At 42.7% G+C, this 17,741-nt stretch overlaps 1 protein-coding gene across 5 annotated transcripts in view; it reads left to right on the forward strand.

The window, feature by feature from the left end:
- The window catches only part of RNF152 (ring finger protein 152), a 64,008-nt gene that overhangs the window by 5,808 nt on the left and 40,459 nt on the right, over window positions 1–17,741 (forward strand). For all 5 annotated transcript variants that reach the window (XM_060774702.2, XM_060774704.2, XM_060774700.2 and 2 more), the window contains exon 2: window positions 300–426. The gene's annotated coding sequence lies outside the window, so the exon portion shown is untranslated. The remainder of the gene's footprint in view (window positions 1–299; window positions 427–17,741) is intronic.

Consider the following 17,741-nt stretch of genomic DNA (forward strand, 5'->3'; position numbering starts at 1 on the left):
TCTCTAGACAGACAACTCTACTCCATCCCCATCAACTCTAATCTGTAATAGCTACAGGGTGTCTGTTTCCCTCTCTGGGAATTGCTAAAGGGGAGGCGGGTTTGTGAAAGAGCGATAAGGGGAAGATACCGAGAAACTTGCTTGCTTGTTAAATGGAGATGTGCAATAGAATAGTCTGAATATTCCTCTCCCCTGCCACCTCCGATCTATGTCCGTTTCCAGGCTGGAAAGGATACTTTGATTTCCCAATTTGCTACTGCTGCTGTTGTCTAACCCTGGCTTCCTGTAATTCACTGCAGGCAGAACAAAGCTCTGTCACAACGGTGTTTCCTGGTTGTCGCCTCCTGCCTGCAAGTGGCTGAACGCTTTCCCCTGCTTGATATCATCATGCAGAAAAGGATGAAGGCGACGCAATGAGCGATTCAGGTAATGCCACCGAAAATATGTTTGGGATCTGTTGCTGGGTTGGTGCCGCTGCCTCTGGAGCGTTGCCATGCACAGAGATCTGGGGTTGCATCACCATTGATTTTGAAGGGAGCCAAAGCAGAGTCCGGCAGTTCATTAACACACAAACGCACACGCATTGGAGTCGGGACTGGTCTCTTACTCGCGTCAAGAGGAGGAAAATATTTAGCTCATTAGCTATTCAGGGCTAATATATTTCAAAGCTTTTTTTTAGTTTATTTCCTCAACTGTGACGATAGCAGAAAGCAAAGATTAAAGCAACTCAAATCTCTCATCGTGGTCCCTCTGTCTTTGGCAACACATTCTTAATATTTGGGGAAAATATATTCTGTCGAGTTAAAAATGTAAACGCAAGACGATAGTCATAGTGTTCTGTCCTAACAGGCAATCCACTGTAGTAATTCTGGTTGGAAACAATTCAATATTTCCTTGGAATAGGCTTGAAAAAACTATTAATGCAGTAAAGTTGCTGAGACTGTGGGGGCAGGGAATGCAAGGGTTGTGCGTGTGTTTATTTGTGTAGCATATGGCAAATTAAATACAGCAAAGGGAGCTAGGCTCTTCATTGTTTCTTAAACTGCCCAGTTCTTTGATCCCTGACTTTATTTTGTCACTGTCTCAGCAGATAGTGTAATCTGTTATCTATCTCTGCCTTTCTTCTCAAGGTTAGTGCTATGTTGGATATAGAAGTGTATGAATTATTTCTTTGCCTTATCTAAAACCACATATATATCTAGATATTCCTTTTCCTGCCTTCAGAGATTGACAAAACACAGGCAGGTCTTCTTTTTCCACCTTTGTTCTTGAGTTGAGGTCACAGGCCTTCCCTGAAGAGCTCCAAAATAATGTAGGATTATCACCAGATCTTTGGCTGATTTTCCTTAAGTACTGTTTTTTTGTAGTTCTGCTTTTGCATCCCTTAAATGTGTTTCTTTACTGAATGGGAGACTCTTTTCAACAGTTTTGCAAGGCTGTCCTTCTTAAGAATGCATAACAAATGGTGGCGATGGATGGTGCGGGAGGGAAGGGGGGCTCCTGCAACCCAGCTCCCCCCACTTCTTCCATGCTCCCTTCCCACCTTGTGCCTTCATTTGCAATAAAATTAAAGAACTCCAGGGAGAGCTCAGCTAAGTGGATAATTCGTAACAGCTGCCGCTTTTCCAAGGTGACATTTCTACAGCTGTCAAGGAAAGCAGGAGAAGAGGAAACTTTGGGTGCCGTTCACGGAGCACTGCTCCTGAATAGTCAGCTGTAAAATAGGTAGGGTTTGCAGGAGAGCTGTTTTTTGGTGGATTATATGATTGAGGCCACCTTGGGAAAAGTATGGCGCCAATCTGCAATTAGTTGCCTTTGGAGAAATATGACTCTATGGCTTGGGAATAGATGTATTAAAGCAGCAGTAAACCACAACTTGGTGACTATTGACATTTATATGTAACTACTTGCTGATAGGGGCCCCCTTAGGGTGCAGTGGGTTAAACCGCTGAGTTGCTGAACTTGCTGACCGAAAGATTGGTGGTTCAAATCCAAGGAGTGGGTGAGCTCCTGCTGTTAGCCCCAGCTTCTGCCAACTGAGGAGTTCAAAAACATGCAAATATAAGTAGATCAATAGGTAGCGCTTCTACGGGAAGGTAACAGTGCTCTAGGCAATCATGCTGGCCACCTGACCTCATAGGTGTCTACGGACAATACCTGCTCTTTGGCTTAGAAATGGAGATGAGCACCATCCCCCAGAGTCAAGACACGACTAGACTTAATGTCAGGGGAAACCTTTACTTTTTTACTTGCTGATAATTTCAGCTGAATTTTGGAAAATTCTGATACTTTGTCTATTTTTCTATCCCCTTTATTTACTGGTAAGTGCTCACATTTGGGTAACTAAATTAACATCCGTATATCTCCGATTTTGAAGAGAGTCACAAAATCTGTAGAAGATGCTTCATCTTACCAAACTGGACATTCGTGTAATTTAGGGAATATTTCCTGTTTCTGGTAAAGGTAATGGGTAGTCTTTAGTTTGTGTATAAACCGCAAATCCAAAACCTGTTCTGTAATTCCCTGTCTTGTACATTGAAGCGATCCCCATTAACTTTAGTGGGTTTAGGATACATCACAATGAATAATGCAGCTGAAGCTAACACAAATTTGGTTCTGGGTGAGAGCACACCCAGAAACCTGATGCATGAAGTCTCTGAGGAAGGGTGGGAAATAGGTATGTTCAATGCATAGGGTTTTTAAAAAAACAAAAAAAACCCTATATATGGTTTACTCTGAGCATAATGCTTAGTAGCAACTACTAAGTTGGGTTGCTGTGAGTTTTCCTGGCTAGATGGCCATGCTCCAGAAGCATTCTCTCTTGATGTTTCACCCACATCTATGGCAGGCATCCTCAGAGGTTGACGGGTCTGTTGGAAACTAGGCAAGTGGGGTCTATATATCTGTGGAATAATGTCCAGGGTGGGAGAAAGAACTCTTGTCTGCTTGAGGCAAGTGTGAATGTTGCAAATGGCCACCTTGATTAGCATTTAATGGCCTTGCAAGAATCAACCAGAATTTCCCAGAAGACATCTCAGCCCTGTTTCACTATTGCCTCACCACAAGCTACTTCAGATGGGACAATGAATTCTATGAACAGAAAGCTGGAGTAGCCATGGAGAGCCCTCAAAAGCCTGGTCATAGCAAATTTCTACATAGGAACACTTTGAAAAACAAGCCCTGGAACCACTACATGGTTCAGATACTCACTTAACTCATTTCCAGCAGACCCCTCAACCTCTGAGGTTGCCTGCCATAGATGTGGGTGAAACGTCAGGAGAGAATGCTTCTGTGACATGGCCATACAGCCTGGAAAACTCACAGCAACCAAGTGATTCTGGCCATGAAAGCCTTCGACAACACATTGAAGTTATAAGCTGTATTTGCATCTATTGCTAAACCAGGCTTTAGTGCCAAGATGCAAGAGGCCTCTATTTCCCTTCCTTCTCCCTATAAACTATAGATTTCACTCCACTCTACTTCTTTAAAAACTATAGGTTAATTAAAGCTTAATAGTACAGTTCTATGTTAAAGCATAGTTTCTAAGAATACGCTTGCTTCATAATCCATTCTTGAAACCTGGCTTTTTTCAGCAGACAGAAGATAACGCTAATAACAGTTGGTATGAGTTTGCTATCACAGCATACTATGGTATCCAAGCAGCAAGAGGGAGGGAGGAAGGGAACATAAGGGCCTGAGGGTTTCTGTCAGTCATGATCATAATGCAAGACCATGGTGTGCGAACGAGTCTGGCTTCTGTTTTCTTCCTATTGTGACTAACTTGGTTTCAGCAGATGCAGAGAGACTCTCTGTGATTTAGCTCAGATCAACATAACCAACTCATTGTCCAAGTCTCAGTGAAGGTCTTAAATGAGGACTGAGGTCATCTAAGTCCATATGTACTTTAATGTCAAGAGTTCTCTCTAAGAATGTATTCTTGTTATCTCTTGTGATATGATCTGTTTGGAAATAAAGATTACCCCCTTTTTAGTTTCAAATGCTAATGTGGAATGGAGAGCATCTTAGAGACTTTTAGCAGGTTAGAAGAGGTAATGTGTCAAATGAACACTGCATCAGACCTGACTATTTGGTCAGGGTAAATAGGAACGTAGGAGCTAGGATTATCAGTGTTTTGGCAACACCTTTATTTGTTGTGTATCTTCAAGTTGTTTCTAACCAAACTTTAACCCTATCACTGGGTTTGCTTGGCAAGATTTGTTCAGAAGAGCTTTGCTATTGTCTTTCTCTATGGTTGGTAGAGTAACTTCCCAAAGTCACCCAGTGGGTTTCATGGTTGGGTGGAGATTCAAACCCTGGTCTCAATAGTCCAGTGCTCAAACCACTACACCAGTGTTTCCCAACCTTTAATCCTCCAGATGTTTTGGACTTCAGCTCCCCTAATCCCTAACAGTTGGTATGCTCAATGTATTGTCAAAGACTTTCATGGTCGGAATCACTGGGTTGTTGTAGGTTTTTTTTGGGCTATATGGCCATGTTCTAGAGGCATTCTCTCCTGACGTTTTGCCTGCATCTATGGCAAGCATCCTCAGAGGTAGTGAGGTCTGTTGGAACTAGGAAAATGGGTTTATATATCTGTGGAATGACCAGGGTGGGACAAAGAACTCTTGTCTATTGGAGCTAGGTGTGAATGTTTCAACTGACCACCTTGATTAGCATTTGATGGCCTCGCAGTGCCTGGGGCAATCTTTTGTTGGGAGGTGATTAGATGTCCTTGTTTGTTTCCTCTCTGTTGTTTTGCTGTTGTAATTTTTTTTTAATACTGGTAGCCAGATTTTGTTCATTTTCATGGTTTCCTCCTTTCTGTTGAAATTGTCCACATACTTGTGGATTTCAATGGCTTCTCTGTGTAGTCTGACATGGTGGTTGTTAGAGTGGTCCAGCATTTCTGTGTTCTCAAATAATATGCTGTGTCCAGGTTGGTTCATCAGTTGGTATGCTGGCTGGGATTTCTGGGAGCTGAAATCCAAAACACCTGGAGGACCAAAGGTTGGGAACCACTGCACTACACCATGCTGGCTCCCCAAAAGACATCAAACTATGCAAGATTTTCCACATCCTTTCATCAGATATGGTGTTAAAAAACAGTCAGAAGAAAAAGCTAACCCAGGTAGCTTTGGAAAAGGACCAATGTACCTTACAGTGTAAATCTGCCTCAGGGGTCTTGTCTGTTAACCAATTCTGCCGCCTGGGTACCCATTATGATAATTGATGATCTGATATCCCTTTTCCATAGGCAATACTGTATGCCAGTGTAGATTGATATACTATTTTATATTAAGGGGCTGCAGTTAAAGGTGCCCTGGATAGTAAACCTTTGAGTCTCCTTTGTGGAGAGAAAAAGCGGGGTATAAATAATAATTCCCTGTAATACTGACATCTTCTCCATAGAGAGGGCAGCTGTTGGTTGTGTTTTGTATAATCCTTGCTCTCTTTGCAAAAGATTCATTCTGAGGCATTGCAGGCTTTAGGTAAATTTTATAAAGCATTTTAAAAAATAAATGACGTCTCATTTGGGATGGCTAATGTGTTTCCACTTGGGGCTATCTGGGCCTCTGAAGCAATATTATCTGTCCAAGGGGAGACTCCGCTGATTTTTAATCATAGTATTGGGCACAACGCCTGTTTACAATGTCATTCATAAGGGAAAAAAGAACAGGTTTTTCAAGTAACGAGAGATAGGGAAGCTGCATATCATAGTGTCCCATCTCTCTCCTGGGATTTGTGTTTAATGCTGTAGCTCTGCTGGAAATCCAAAGCGATGATGGCCTTATTGCTAGATGACACCAGTTAGATAGACCATATCCTATCCTGAAAAAGTGGGAGGGCTGGAGGAGGCAGTAGTATGGGGAAAATAGCTTTTTGTTATAGTTGTGTGCCTTAGTGGGACAGAAATCACATATCTTTCTGTTTTTCTGTTGTGTTGTATTCACTTTGTGTGGCTCTATCATTTCATCCCATACCATCCTGCATGTTTCCTAAGATCAAAAGGACTTGTTCATTGTCCCCCAGGATGGAGGTGGAGATACACATGGCAGCTACAAGAAATAGGGCCTTCTCAATGGTTATACCAATAAGGTAGAAGATTTCTGCCCATGAAATATGAATGGCTCCTCTTCTGCAATTTTTTGTCTTCTAGGTGTGTTCTGCTTCATATGATTATTGCCTGTTGAGATTGCAGAGGTTATCTGTAATCTTTCCTTTTCATTGTATTTGGATTTTATTACATTCTGATTTTAAATTGTAAGTTTCCCTGAATAGAACTTAAGAGTAGGCCTGTCGGTTTTAGTTCGTTAATTAGTTATTTCGTAATTAAATCGTTATTTTTACCATTTCCGAAGCGATATCAAAACACATTTTCAAACCCGGAAGGGTTTAAAAATATCGAAACAGCAGCCCCATATATTTTACGAGCTTCAGCTCGTGTCGTTAATGGGGCTGCTGTGCTGACTGAGTGCTGCTGCTGGTGCCTGGGAGCCAATCCGGCGCTCCCAAGCACCCCAGCAGTGCACCGTGACGCGCGCGCCATCCAATCGGCTCCGGCTCCTGCGCCCCCCTCCTCCTCCTAGCACTTCCTGCAACACAGCTGGGAGGAGGAGGAGGAGGAGGAGGAGGGGGCGCAGAAGCCGGAGCCGATTGGATGGCGCGCGCGCGCTCACAAGCGGCCTCCGCGCGCCATCCGGCTTCTGCGCCCCCCCTCCTCCTCCTCCTCCCAGCTGTGTTGCAGGAAGTGCTAGGAGGAGGAGGAGGAGGGGGGCGCAGAAGCCAGATGGCGCGCGGAGGCCGCTTGTGAGCGCGCGCGCGCCATCCAATCGGCTCCGGCTTCTGCGCCCCCCTCCTCCTCCTCCTCCTCCTCCTAGCACTTCCTGCAACACAGCTGGGAGGAGGAGGAGGAGGAGGAGGGGGGCGCAGAAGCCGGAACCGATTGGATGGCGCGCGCGCGCTCACAAGCGGCCTCCGCGCGCCATCCGGCTTCTGCGCCCCCCCCTCCTCCTCCTCCTCCCAGCTGTGTTGCAGGAAGTGCTAGGAGGAGGAGGAGGAGGAGGAGGGGGGCGCAGAAGCCGGATGGCGCGCGGAGGCCGCTTGTGAGCGCGCGCGCGCCATCCAATCGGCTCCGGCTTCTGCGCCCCCCTCCTCCTCCTCCTCCTCCTCCCAGCTGTGTTGCAGGAAGTGCTAGGAGGAGGAGGAGGAGGGGGGCGCAGAAGCCGGAGCCGATTGGATGGCGCGCGCGCGCTCACCCGAGGAGGAGGAGGAGAAGGGCGCAGGAGCCGGAGCCGGATGGCGCGCGGAGGCCGCTTGTGTGAGTTTTCAGGGCTGCCTGTATGTATGACCCAGAAGCATTCTCTCCTGACATTTTGCCCACATCTATGGCAGGCATCATCCTCAGAGGTCTGTTGGAAACTAGGCAAATGGAGAGTTATATCATCTAATATTATCTATGGAATGTCCAGGGTGGGAGAAATGAAAGCCATTCAATGCTAATCATTGATCAAGGTGACCATTACTGCAACATTCACACTTAGGCCTGTTTGATCAAGAAAAAATTTGTTTCTAAAATGTTTTGTAAATATTTACGAATTTTCGTAAATAACAAAACATTTTTTTGGAAAGTTTTGTAAATATTTTAAATATCGAAACAAAAAAACACCCCAATTACGAATCGAATTTAGAAACAAATTTTTTCTTGATCAAACAGGCCTACTTAAGAGTAGAATGGAAATCTCCAGATAAATAAATGATATGAACATATAGCTATGATTTTACACCAAGATTTCTGAAACTTGGAAAAATTGAGATCTCTGAATTGGTTGAACAAGTTCACCTTTGGGTTTGAAAAGTTTGGAGTGTAAGAACTGCTTTTCCTCTAAGGAAGAGATTCATTGGGTTTTGACTCATTATAGTTGCCTGGACCTACTTTTTGACTGGAAACTGGCTAGGGACTTCACCTCACATGATAAGTAAAGTTTTGAGGATTGTTGTTTTTCTCCTTAAGATTTGCAACTGAAGACTGACGGGTTAGAGGTTCGAACCCAGGGAGAGTGCGGATGAGCTCCCTCTGCCAGTTCCAGCTCTCCATGTGGGAACATTAGAAAAGCCTCCCACAAGAATGAAAAAACATCAAAACATCAGGATGTCCCCTAGGCAATGTCCTTGCAGACGGCCAATTCTCTCACACCAGAAGCGACTTGCAGTTTCTCAAGTCACTCCTGACACACACACACACACACACAAGAATCCTAAATGTTGTAAGAGAGTAATGTGTCTGCAATCTTGTGGAGACATGTAACAACTTGAAAGGTTTCCAGCGTCTGGTCTTAGCAAATTCTGTCACAACCCTCATGCCTGCTCACTTCTTGAAAACCCATAACCACTTCATATAGTCTTTGGTGTCGATCCAGAGAAGTTGCATTGTTGTGTAAAAAAATTGCCTCAGGCTGTTGCAGTTTGTTGGAAGCTAGGTTTCTGTCTTGGAGTGTTCTGTTTTTGTTTGTATGTGTGTGCAGGTTTTTTTTTTTTGTAAGTCTGCAAAATACACACGTCCATTGCTGATTTTGATCCCAGTCTGGAATTGTCTGCCTCTATAAATGACTCTAACGTGATGCTTTGAAGTGGTCTTAGACTGTCTGTCAAAGTAAACAGTATACAGAAAAAATGCATGCATGTCTGACTGAATGCTTCTGATTTCGTTTGAAAAAATGCATTATGTAAAAAGAGATTTTTAAAAGACTGGGTGATGTTTGCCAAGTCTTAGCTACTGTGAATGTGCTGCAGAATTGACCTCTTTCAAATATTTCAAATAATCTCTCGCAACACAGAGGCCAGTACCTACTGCACTAATCCTTTGGGGTAACATAGCTGTACTCTGTATAGTCGGCTCACTAACATTTTGTACAGTCCTAAAAAGGGGAAAAAGCAAAGTTGGGCGTGGAAAATGCATTTCACAATAGCCATAGCCTGCTAAGTAGTTTGTAGCGGCTATCTCATTGAAGTACAGTGCTCTAAAGTACAAGCCACAATGGCTTGTGATGCAGACAGAAATCGATGTGGGGGTCAGGATGAACTTAGCTGTGAAAATGTGCAGGATTAATTCAAAAGAGCCATTAAACAGAGAAAAAAATAACGGGGATGGCAGAGTAGTATTTTGGGCGATGGAGTCTGGAGTCTCCCTAATGTGATTTTTGAAAATTTTGGGATACATAATTCCATACCTGTCTCTTGTGGGTCAGTGGGGTATGTACTGCTTACTGATACAGTATATATGGAAAAGAAGGGAAAGTTTGCAGTCTAGAGCAGGGGTCCTCAAACTAAGACCCGGGGGGCTGGATACGGCCCTCCGAGATTATTTACCCGGCCCTCGCTCAGGGTCAACCTAAGTCTGAAAGCACACAACAACAACAACAACAATTCTATCTCATGAGCCAAAAGCAGGCCCACACTTCCCATTGAAATACTAATACGTTTATATTTGTTAAAATTGTTCTTCATTTCAATTATTGTATTGTTTTAAGTGTTTTTTGCACTACAGATAATACATGTGCAGTGCACATAGGAATTCATTCATATGTTTTTCAAATTATAATCCAGCCCTCCAACAGTTTGAGGGACTGTGACCTGGCCCTCTGTTCAAAAGGTTTGTGGAGCCCTGGTCTAGAGAATGAAATAAGATTATCTGCTTTCAGGTATCATGGTTTTGTAGTATGCCTTCCTGCTTGTTTTGCAAACTAGTAAAAACTTGCTGCAAAGACTGATTTTTAAAGCAAGGGAAATTAAATATTTGTGAATAGGTGACTATCTTATTCACAGTTGTATGGGATGAATATCACTGAATGTGTTGGGACATAGTTTGATGGGCCCCCTTGGTGGTGCAGTCGGTTAAACTGCTGAACTTGCTGACTGGAAGATTGGCGGTTCGAATCTGAGGTCCCGCTGTTAGACCCAACTTCTGCCAACCTAGCAGTTTGAAAACATCCAAATGTGAGTAGATAGTAGGTTCTGCTCTGATGGGAAGGTAACAGCGCTCCATGCAGTCATGCCGGCCACATTACCTTGAAGGTGTCTATGGACAATGCCGGCTCTTCAGCGTAGAAATGGAGATGAACACCACCCTCCAAAGTCGGACACGACTAGACTCAAGTTCAAGGGGAACCTTCACCTTTTTTTTTTAGTTTGAGTTAAACAAGCATATGCAAGATTAGGTTGTAAAACCATGGCTGAGCTGAAATTGGTATGAATACCTTGATTCAGTTTTTAAGATACACACATCTCTTTGAATTAAAGTCAGATTTTGTTTCAACCAATTTATCATTTCAAAGGCCCAATGCCATTTATAAGATTTTAAATTGCAGTAGTATTTCTCCCCCCAGGATAGGGAGTGCCCTATTAAGCTTTCGTTAGCAATAATAATTTATTACGCTGTTCTTAAATAACGTCAACATGCCACTTCTAGGAAGATCTTTACAAATGTTGACTTATCTTGGAACAGCTAGCTTCACTCAAGAGAATTAATTGCAAAGTATTTGAGATATTTGAACAGTGAGGGAAAACTTGATAGTGACAGGTCAATAGAAAATGATTTCATTACTTCTTGTTCTTAGTTCGCAATAGGGATTTCCTCTATCCTTAGGCAGTGACAAAGAGATAACCAGTGTGGGATTTCTAAGATATGCAAAAGCCCCAGAAGATCTTTGACTGACGTTGTGTCTCTTTGGTGGCCATAGAAAATTAAGTGACTATGTATATGTAATGTTTTTTAGGTATACAGGCAATCCCCTAGTTACAAATATCCGACTTACAAATCACTCATAGTTAAGAACAGGGGCGAGACAACAGGAAGTGAGAGAAATCTACCCCTTGGAAGGGAAATTCACTCCTGAAAGTATTTTCATGGGAAAAAGGTGTCCCCACTGAAGGCTTATCACCTATCCTTGTTTCCACAACAAGTCATTTTTTTCAAAATCCAGTTGTCACAGGGACAGAAAGTGAGGATAAATATGCACAGATAACAAAACAAATCTGAACAGGAACACAGATAGGACCTCAAAGGGGTGTTAATGCTATCCAAAGATGTGTGTGTGCGTGTGTTTTCACTATAGGTTATTGGGCATTGTTCTGAGTTGTAAACTTGTTTTTACATGCTATATGTTTTACTTTATTGTATTTAATTGTGTGTTTATTTAATGCTCTGTTTTATGTATTTTCTGCCATATGTAAGCCACCCTGAGTCCCTTCGGGGAGATAGAGGCGTGGTACAAGAATAGTATTAGTATTAGTAGTAGTAGTAGTAGTAGTAGTAGTAATAATAATAATAATAATAATAATAATAATTTTACTGACACTAGAACACAGTATGACACAGCAAACGAGATATATATGCTGGATTTCATATCATAAAATCACAAGTCGAACAGTTCCCAAGTGTTTAGGACTGTGTGACTTGTTGTTGTTGTTGTTGTTATTTGAAACACAAAAAGATTAGTATACAACAAACAAGGTCACTCTGCTGGCTTTTGTATTGGATCGCACATTGGACACGTCCCAAGTGTCTAGGACTATGTGATGTATCGGTGAATCATGTGTGCACATCCCAGTAGGGTGGCCCTTTTCAACTAACAGATGGCAATTTTGTCACCGCCGATTGTGTTTAAGTGAAGGCCAGGATCTTTAGGTACTGCACCCAGTGTGCTGATCACCACTGGGATCATCTTTACTGGCTTGTATTATATTGTACTGGATTATTATTATTATTATTATTATTATTATTATTATTATTATTAACACAACAAGATGAGTCCACAGCAGACAAGATCACTCTGCTGGCTGTTGTATTGGATCACACGTCGGACACTTCCCAAGTGTCTAGGACTGTGTGATGTATGGGCGAATAATGCCTGCAGATCCCAGTAAGGTGGCCTTCTGCAGCTAGCAGATGGTAATTTTGTCATTGCCAATTGTGTTTTAAGTGCATGTCAAGGTCTTTAGGCACTGCACCCAGTGTGCCAATCACCACTGGGACCACCTTGACTGTCTTGTGCCACAGTCTTTGCAGTTCAGTCTTTAAATCCTCATATCGTTGTTGTTGTTATTTGACTGGGCTTACACTTTTAAAATGTACCTGTTCTGAATTACATACAAATTCAACTTAAGAACATACTTACAGAATCTATCTTGTTTGTAACTTGGGGACTGTCTGTATATGGTTGCGGTGGATAACAGTTGCGGGGAAAGAGAGTATGACTACATGTCTGAGAGCTAGCGCCAAGAAGAACTGGCAAAACCACCTCTGAGTATTCTTTGCATAAGAAAACTCTATGAAATTCATGAGGTCACCATAAGTCAACTTACAACTTGAAGGCACATAAATATATACAGGCACCAGGGACCTAGGAAGGAAAGATCTTGGAAACTGGATGGAGCTGGGTCATTTTTTATTTTCATTCTTGTCATTCAAGTTGCAGAAACCTCAAAATGTATATGTGGGTAGACAGGCTTGTGGAATAGCAATGGGTAACATTTTCTTTTTGCAAGTGGGCTGTCAACAGGGAACTTTTTCTCCCAGTGGGATTTGCCTTCATGGGCACCTGTACATTAAACTGATGAGGATGTAGGCCTAATTCCCATGAGCAGGAGACATTTAGACCTGTGTCATATCATGAAATGGTCTTTCCATGAGCAGGGAGATCCTATGCATGGGTGACAAGAGTGTTACAGAGAAGCCATTTCCCAGCATTGTAGTATTCTCTCTGGGAAGGATCTTTTTCTCTCGTCTCGTCTCTTTCCTGGTGGAGATTTTGCCATCTGGGTCTTTACCTGTGGTGTCAAGTAACACATTTAAGACATGAGTTTATCACACCATTTATTACTTTTACTGACTGTGAGGACAGATTCTTGGCTTGCTCAAACGTTAGGGAAGTTGTTTTTATTCAGCAGAGCCAGAGAGTATTCCAGCAGTAGTTCCAGACCCTTTAATTTGGGTCAGCATTTGGTGGTTGCAATGAAATAAAATTTATGTCAGCTTGATATTTTTGCATTTAACAGCTAATTTTCCAGATTTGTTCCCTCTTCAGTGGTTATGGCTTGGCTTGACCTGTGATAATAACAGTGGTTTGGTTCACAGTATAATAAAAGTGGTTTGCAAGATGAGTTTGCAGCTCTGAAATAAGACTTCTCTGCTAATGATCCAAGAGATAAGTGTGTTCACAGGAAGATGTGGGTATTACCATATACTAGGTGGAATTTCCTGTCCTTTTCCCAGCTCCTCTTGTTTCAAGTCAGAATGATTTGACCCTTCTACATCTAGAAAGAGGGGAGAAAGCCGGATGTAATTTGAGTAGAAAGGAAGGGCTGAAACACAGAAGGTAGAAAACTCTAAACCAGTGGTTCTCAACCTGTGGGTCCCCAGATGTTTTGTCCTTCAACTCCCAGAAATTCAAACAGCTAGTAAATTGGCTGGGTTTCTGGGAGTTGTAGGCCAAAACTCTTGGGGACCTGCAAGTTGAGAACCACTGCTCTAAACTAAACTTTAAAAAAACAATATATTTGATTTCGGGAGTTTTGGTCCTTTGGGTTTATTGCCATAGGACTGAGATTTGGGCAGAGCTTGGAAGTTGGAAGCTGACTGGGGAATTCTGTCATTTGTAGTCCAAAACAACAAAACCAAACAGTACCCCAAACTTCCCCAATCTTTTGGTTTGTGGCAAGAATATGCCTCAAGCTTATATAGTCGTCTCCTCTTCTGCTGTACATCTGGCACAAGAAAAGTCCTGTTTCATTGCCTGGAATTGGTTTATGGCACACTTGCAAAGGCATTTGGCTGACATTTGTCTACATGTTGTGGCCTCAAATCCATTTCCAGCCTTGTCTGAATATAAGTGTGTGTGTGTGTGTGTGTGTATCTAAAGGGAGTTATACCAGCACTTGTCTGTCTTAGTGGGAAATCCATTGCATATTTTATCGTGTCAGAAGTGAATTGAGGGTACAGTTAAAATGTATTTAAAACACAAACAAAGTTAAAAACTTGGCATTATGCTAAATACCTTTGACCAGAAGCTGGCCACTTGGAGTGTCTCTGGTGTTGCTGTGAGAAGGTCCTCCATTGTGCATGTGGCAGGGCTCAGGTTGCATTGTAGTGAGTGGACTGTGATTTACTCCCCTCCACACTCGCATGTCATTGATTCTGCATCTAGTGGTGCCAGAGTGTATTCTGTTCAGTGCCTTTCAAGTTGCCTAGACTTCTGTGTGCCTAGGCGGGAGTCTCTCATTCAGTATCAGCAATAGATTGAGATTCTGGATTTTAGCCTGCCACTTTTGGACTCTTGCTTTCTGAGGTGTTCCTGCAAGTATCTCTGTAGATCTTTAAAAAGCTATTTCTTGATTTAAGGCATTGGCATGCTGGCTGATATCTGAACAGGGGATGGGCTGGAGATGTCATTGCCTTGGTCCTTTCATTATTGGCTGCTGCTTCCTGGCGAATGTCAGGTGGTGTAACACTGCCTAAACTGTATAATTTCTCCAGTGGTATTAGGCGTAGATAAAGCAACATGTCTCATTAAGACCCACATCCATTTTAATGAGATGAGATGTATTCCACAAGGGCATGCGTATTCAGCAGCAGAGTAGCAAAGCGCAAGGACAGATGTCTTCACTGTGTCTGGTTGTGATCTCCAGGTTGTGCCAGTCAGCTTTCATATATTATTATTTCTAGCACCCACTTTTTGCTCGATATTGAAGCACTGCATCATCCATTCCATGGTAGCGATATAATCCCTAATAATAAATAACCTGCATTTCAAAAGCATCTTCCAATCTGAGTGGATAAGGCATTCCTTCCACTCTACCCTATTATAGTAACTAGGATTAAAACAGTATACAAGTTTCTGGAACTGTGAATTGGGCAGAGGCTAGCAGATGAGCACAAATGAGCCTATTGGGAACTTTCCCAAAGCCTTTGACCCACCAATAATTGGCTTTTTAATACCTAGCAAATACGTAATGAAAATTTATTCTAGGTCCTAGCCAGAAGACCTGTAGGCATGCTGCAGCACAAGGCTTGCCATTTGTTTTGTCTATTGAGCTTCCTAATTATGAGATTCTGCAGCACTGGCTCTGCTTTAAGATGAGGTAGAAAGGAAATCATTTTACATTAAATGTATGTGAGTTGAAAAGAAGCCTCAAGTAGCAAAAAGGTTTCTTTGCTCTGATGTTTGTAGCCTGCCCAACAGCTGGTGCAATGAGGCTTTCTTATCCTTTATCTTGCTTCATAGGTCAAGTGTAGATGTTTCATGCCTTACTGTGTTGATTCCCTGCTATAAGGGAGTCAAAACACATTTCTACACCAATCATAATATTTATTCACTTCTAATCTAGGCTCTGATATGATTGAAGATGATGCAATTTGGCTCTGGTTTACACCCCAAAAAGCATGCTAAGTGGATTGTCACCACCGGTTCTCTTTCAGTTGCTGTGGGACAGCTAAATATTCATATTAGGGGGGAATCTTAGTGGGAGGTAGAACAAATCAATGTGGAGCATTTAGCTCTGAGTACCAGGTAAGTTTTCCTTTTCTCCATGGCTGATACTGCAATCCTTTGAAATTAAAGGATAGAGCGAGTGGCATATTTTGATAAGCTTTCTGCTGCCTGGTTTGTGAAAGCCTGAATTTGGGTGGAAGTAGATTAAAGTAGCCTTCCCTGTCCACCTCTCCAAAGTTAAACCTTTCTTTACTCATTCAGATTGAAGCTTATTAGAACACTATTCTGCCTAGCAATGGCAATCGTCTGTGCTTTACTCGGGCTAGAGGTATGAAAACAGTTGACTTCCAAATGTTATTGGACTGCAACTCCTAGCAAGTTTAGGCAATGGTGAGAATGTTTGGGAGTTACAGTTCAACAACATCTGGAAGCCGATTGTTTTTCTGTCTCTGTCCCAAGCAAAACATAAACTGTTGTCATTGCTAAGCAGAAGAGTGTTTTTAAAAAGCTTTCATCTGAATGAGTTTAGAAAGATTTAACTTTAGGTATTTTGCTGGAATTCCACTTTCAGAGGCCTTAAGGTGGATCATATTTCCAGTAAAATCAGGAGGGAAGCCAGTCCCTTTTTCGGGTAAGATTATCCCATATACTTATTTAACACCTTCACAGCATCATACAATGGCTGACACTCTTTAGTTGACTTTATGCCAACATAAAGTCAACTCTTTTGGTCATTGCAAAGCAAAACTTTCCTTCTGTAGAAGATCCCATTGATCAAAGCTGGCATGGGACCTTCTGTAGAATCTCTAGCTATTCCGTGCCTGATGGAAAGCAGGGTGGGAACTGGAGAATAATCTGGCTGTGTCTGTAACTAGATGCAAAATGATTATGGTATCTATTTGTGTATAAGTCAATCCCATGTGTAAGTCGTAGGGCTGAGCGGGATATAGCGTGGCTACCTGTGCTTGACGGGGTTACACTCCCCCTGAGGATGCAGGTCCACAGTCTGGGGGTCCTTCTGGACTCCGCAGGTCCCCAGTCTGGGGGTCCTTCTGAGAGTCCTTCTGGACACCAAAACCTGAATGCTCAGGTATTGGTGGTGGCTGGGAGGGCCTTTGTACAGTTAATGCTAGTGCGCCAGCTGCGCCCATACCTCGTGAGGTCTGACTTGGCCATGGTGGTCCATGCCCTAGTTACCACTAGGTTGGATTATTGTAACACACTCTACGTGAGGCTACCCTTGAAGATGGCCTGGAAACTGCAGTTGGTCCAAAGATCGGTGACAGACTGCTAACGGGAGCTAGTTACAGGGAGCGGTCAACCCCCTTGTTTAAACAGCTCCACTGGCTTCCAATAAGTTTCCGGTCCCAATTCAAGGTGCAGGTTATCACCTACAAAACCCTAAACGGTTCACGACCTGCTTATCTTCGCGATCGCATTTTCCCCTACGAACCAATATGTACCCTAAGATAATCCGGGTAGGCGCTTCTTTTGCTTCCACTGCCATCTCAAGTATGATTGGTGGGGACGAGGCAGAGGGCCTTCTTGGTGGTGGCTTTGAAACCCCCCCAGGGAGGTTAGACAGGCTTCTACTTTGTTCATCTTCTGGAGGGAATTAAAAATCTGGATGCTCCGTTGTGCTTTCAGTTTGGCAGTTTTCAATGGAGACCCATTTCGATCCTATTCAAGGTTCTACATTTTATTGTGGCCCTCCTATTGGCTTATTATGACACTTTCTTTAAGGATATTCCTATTCCTTAATTATTTGAACCTTGCATTTTCCATTGGCTTCATTTAGGAAGTTTTGCACTTACTTGTACTTGAACCCAGCATCTACTTCATCTCAGCCATAAGATTGTTTTAGGATGATGTTTGTGACTGTGTTAAGTTTTTATTTGATTGATTTGATTGTATTTTGTTTTTATTAGATTGATTTTATTGTATTTTGTTTTTATCTGTATTTGGGCTTGTTCCATTGTAATCCGTCCCAAGTCCCCTTGGGGAGATGGTGGTGGGGTATAAAATAGGCCTGGGCGGTTTCGTTCGTGAATTTTGTAATTCGTTAAATATTCGTTATTTTTAACAATTACAAAACAATTACAAAACATATTTTCAAACCCGGAAGTGTTTTTAAATATCGAAACGGCATCCTCCATCTTTTTTACGGGCTTCCGCCCATTTCGGAAATGACGTTTTAGGGATGGAGGATGCTGGGTGCGCCGGGAGCCAATCCTGCGCTCCCAAGCACCGTGGCTG

Source organism: Anolis sagrei, chromosome 4 (genome assembly GCF_037176765.1).
Source record: "Anolis sagrei isolate rAnoSag1 chromosome 4, rAnoSag1.mat, whole genome shotgun sequence".
Taxonomy (NCBI): Eukaryota; Metazoa; Chordata; class Lepidosauria; order Squamata; family Dactyloidae; genus Anolis; species Anolis sagrei.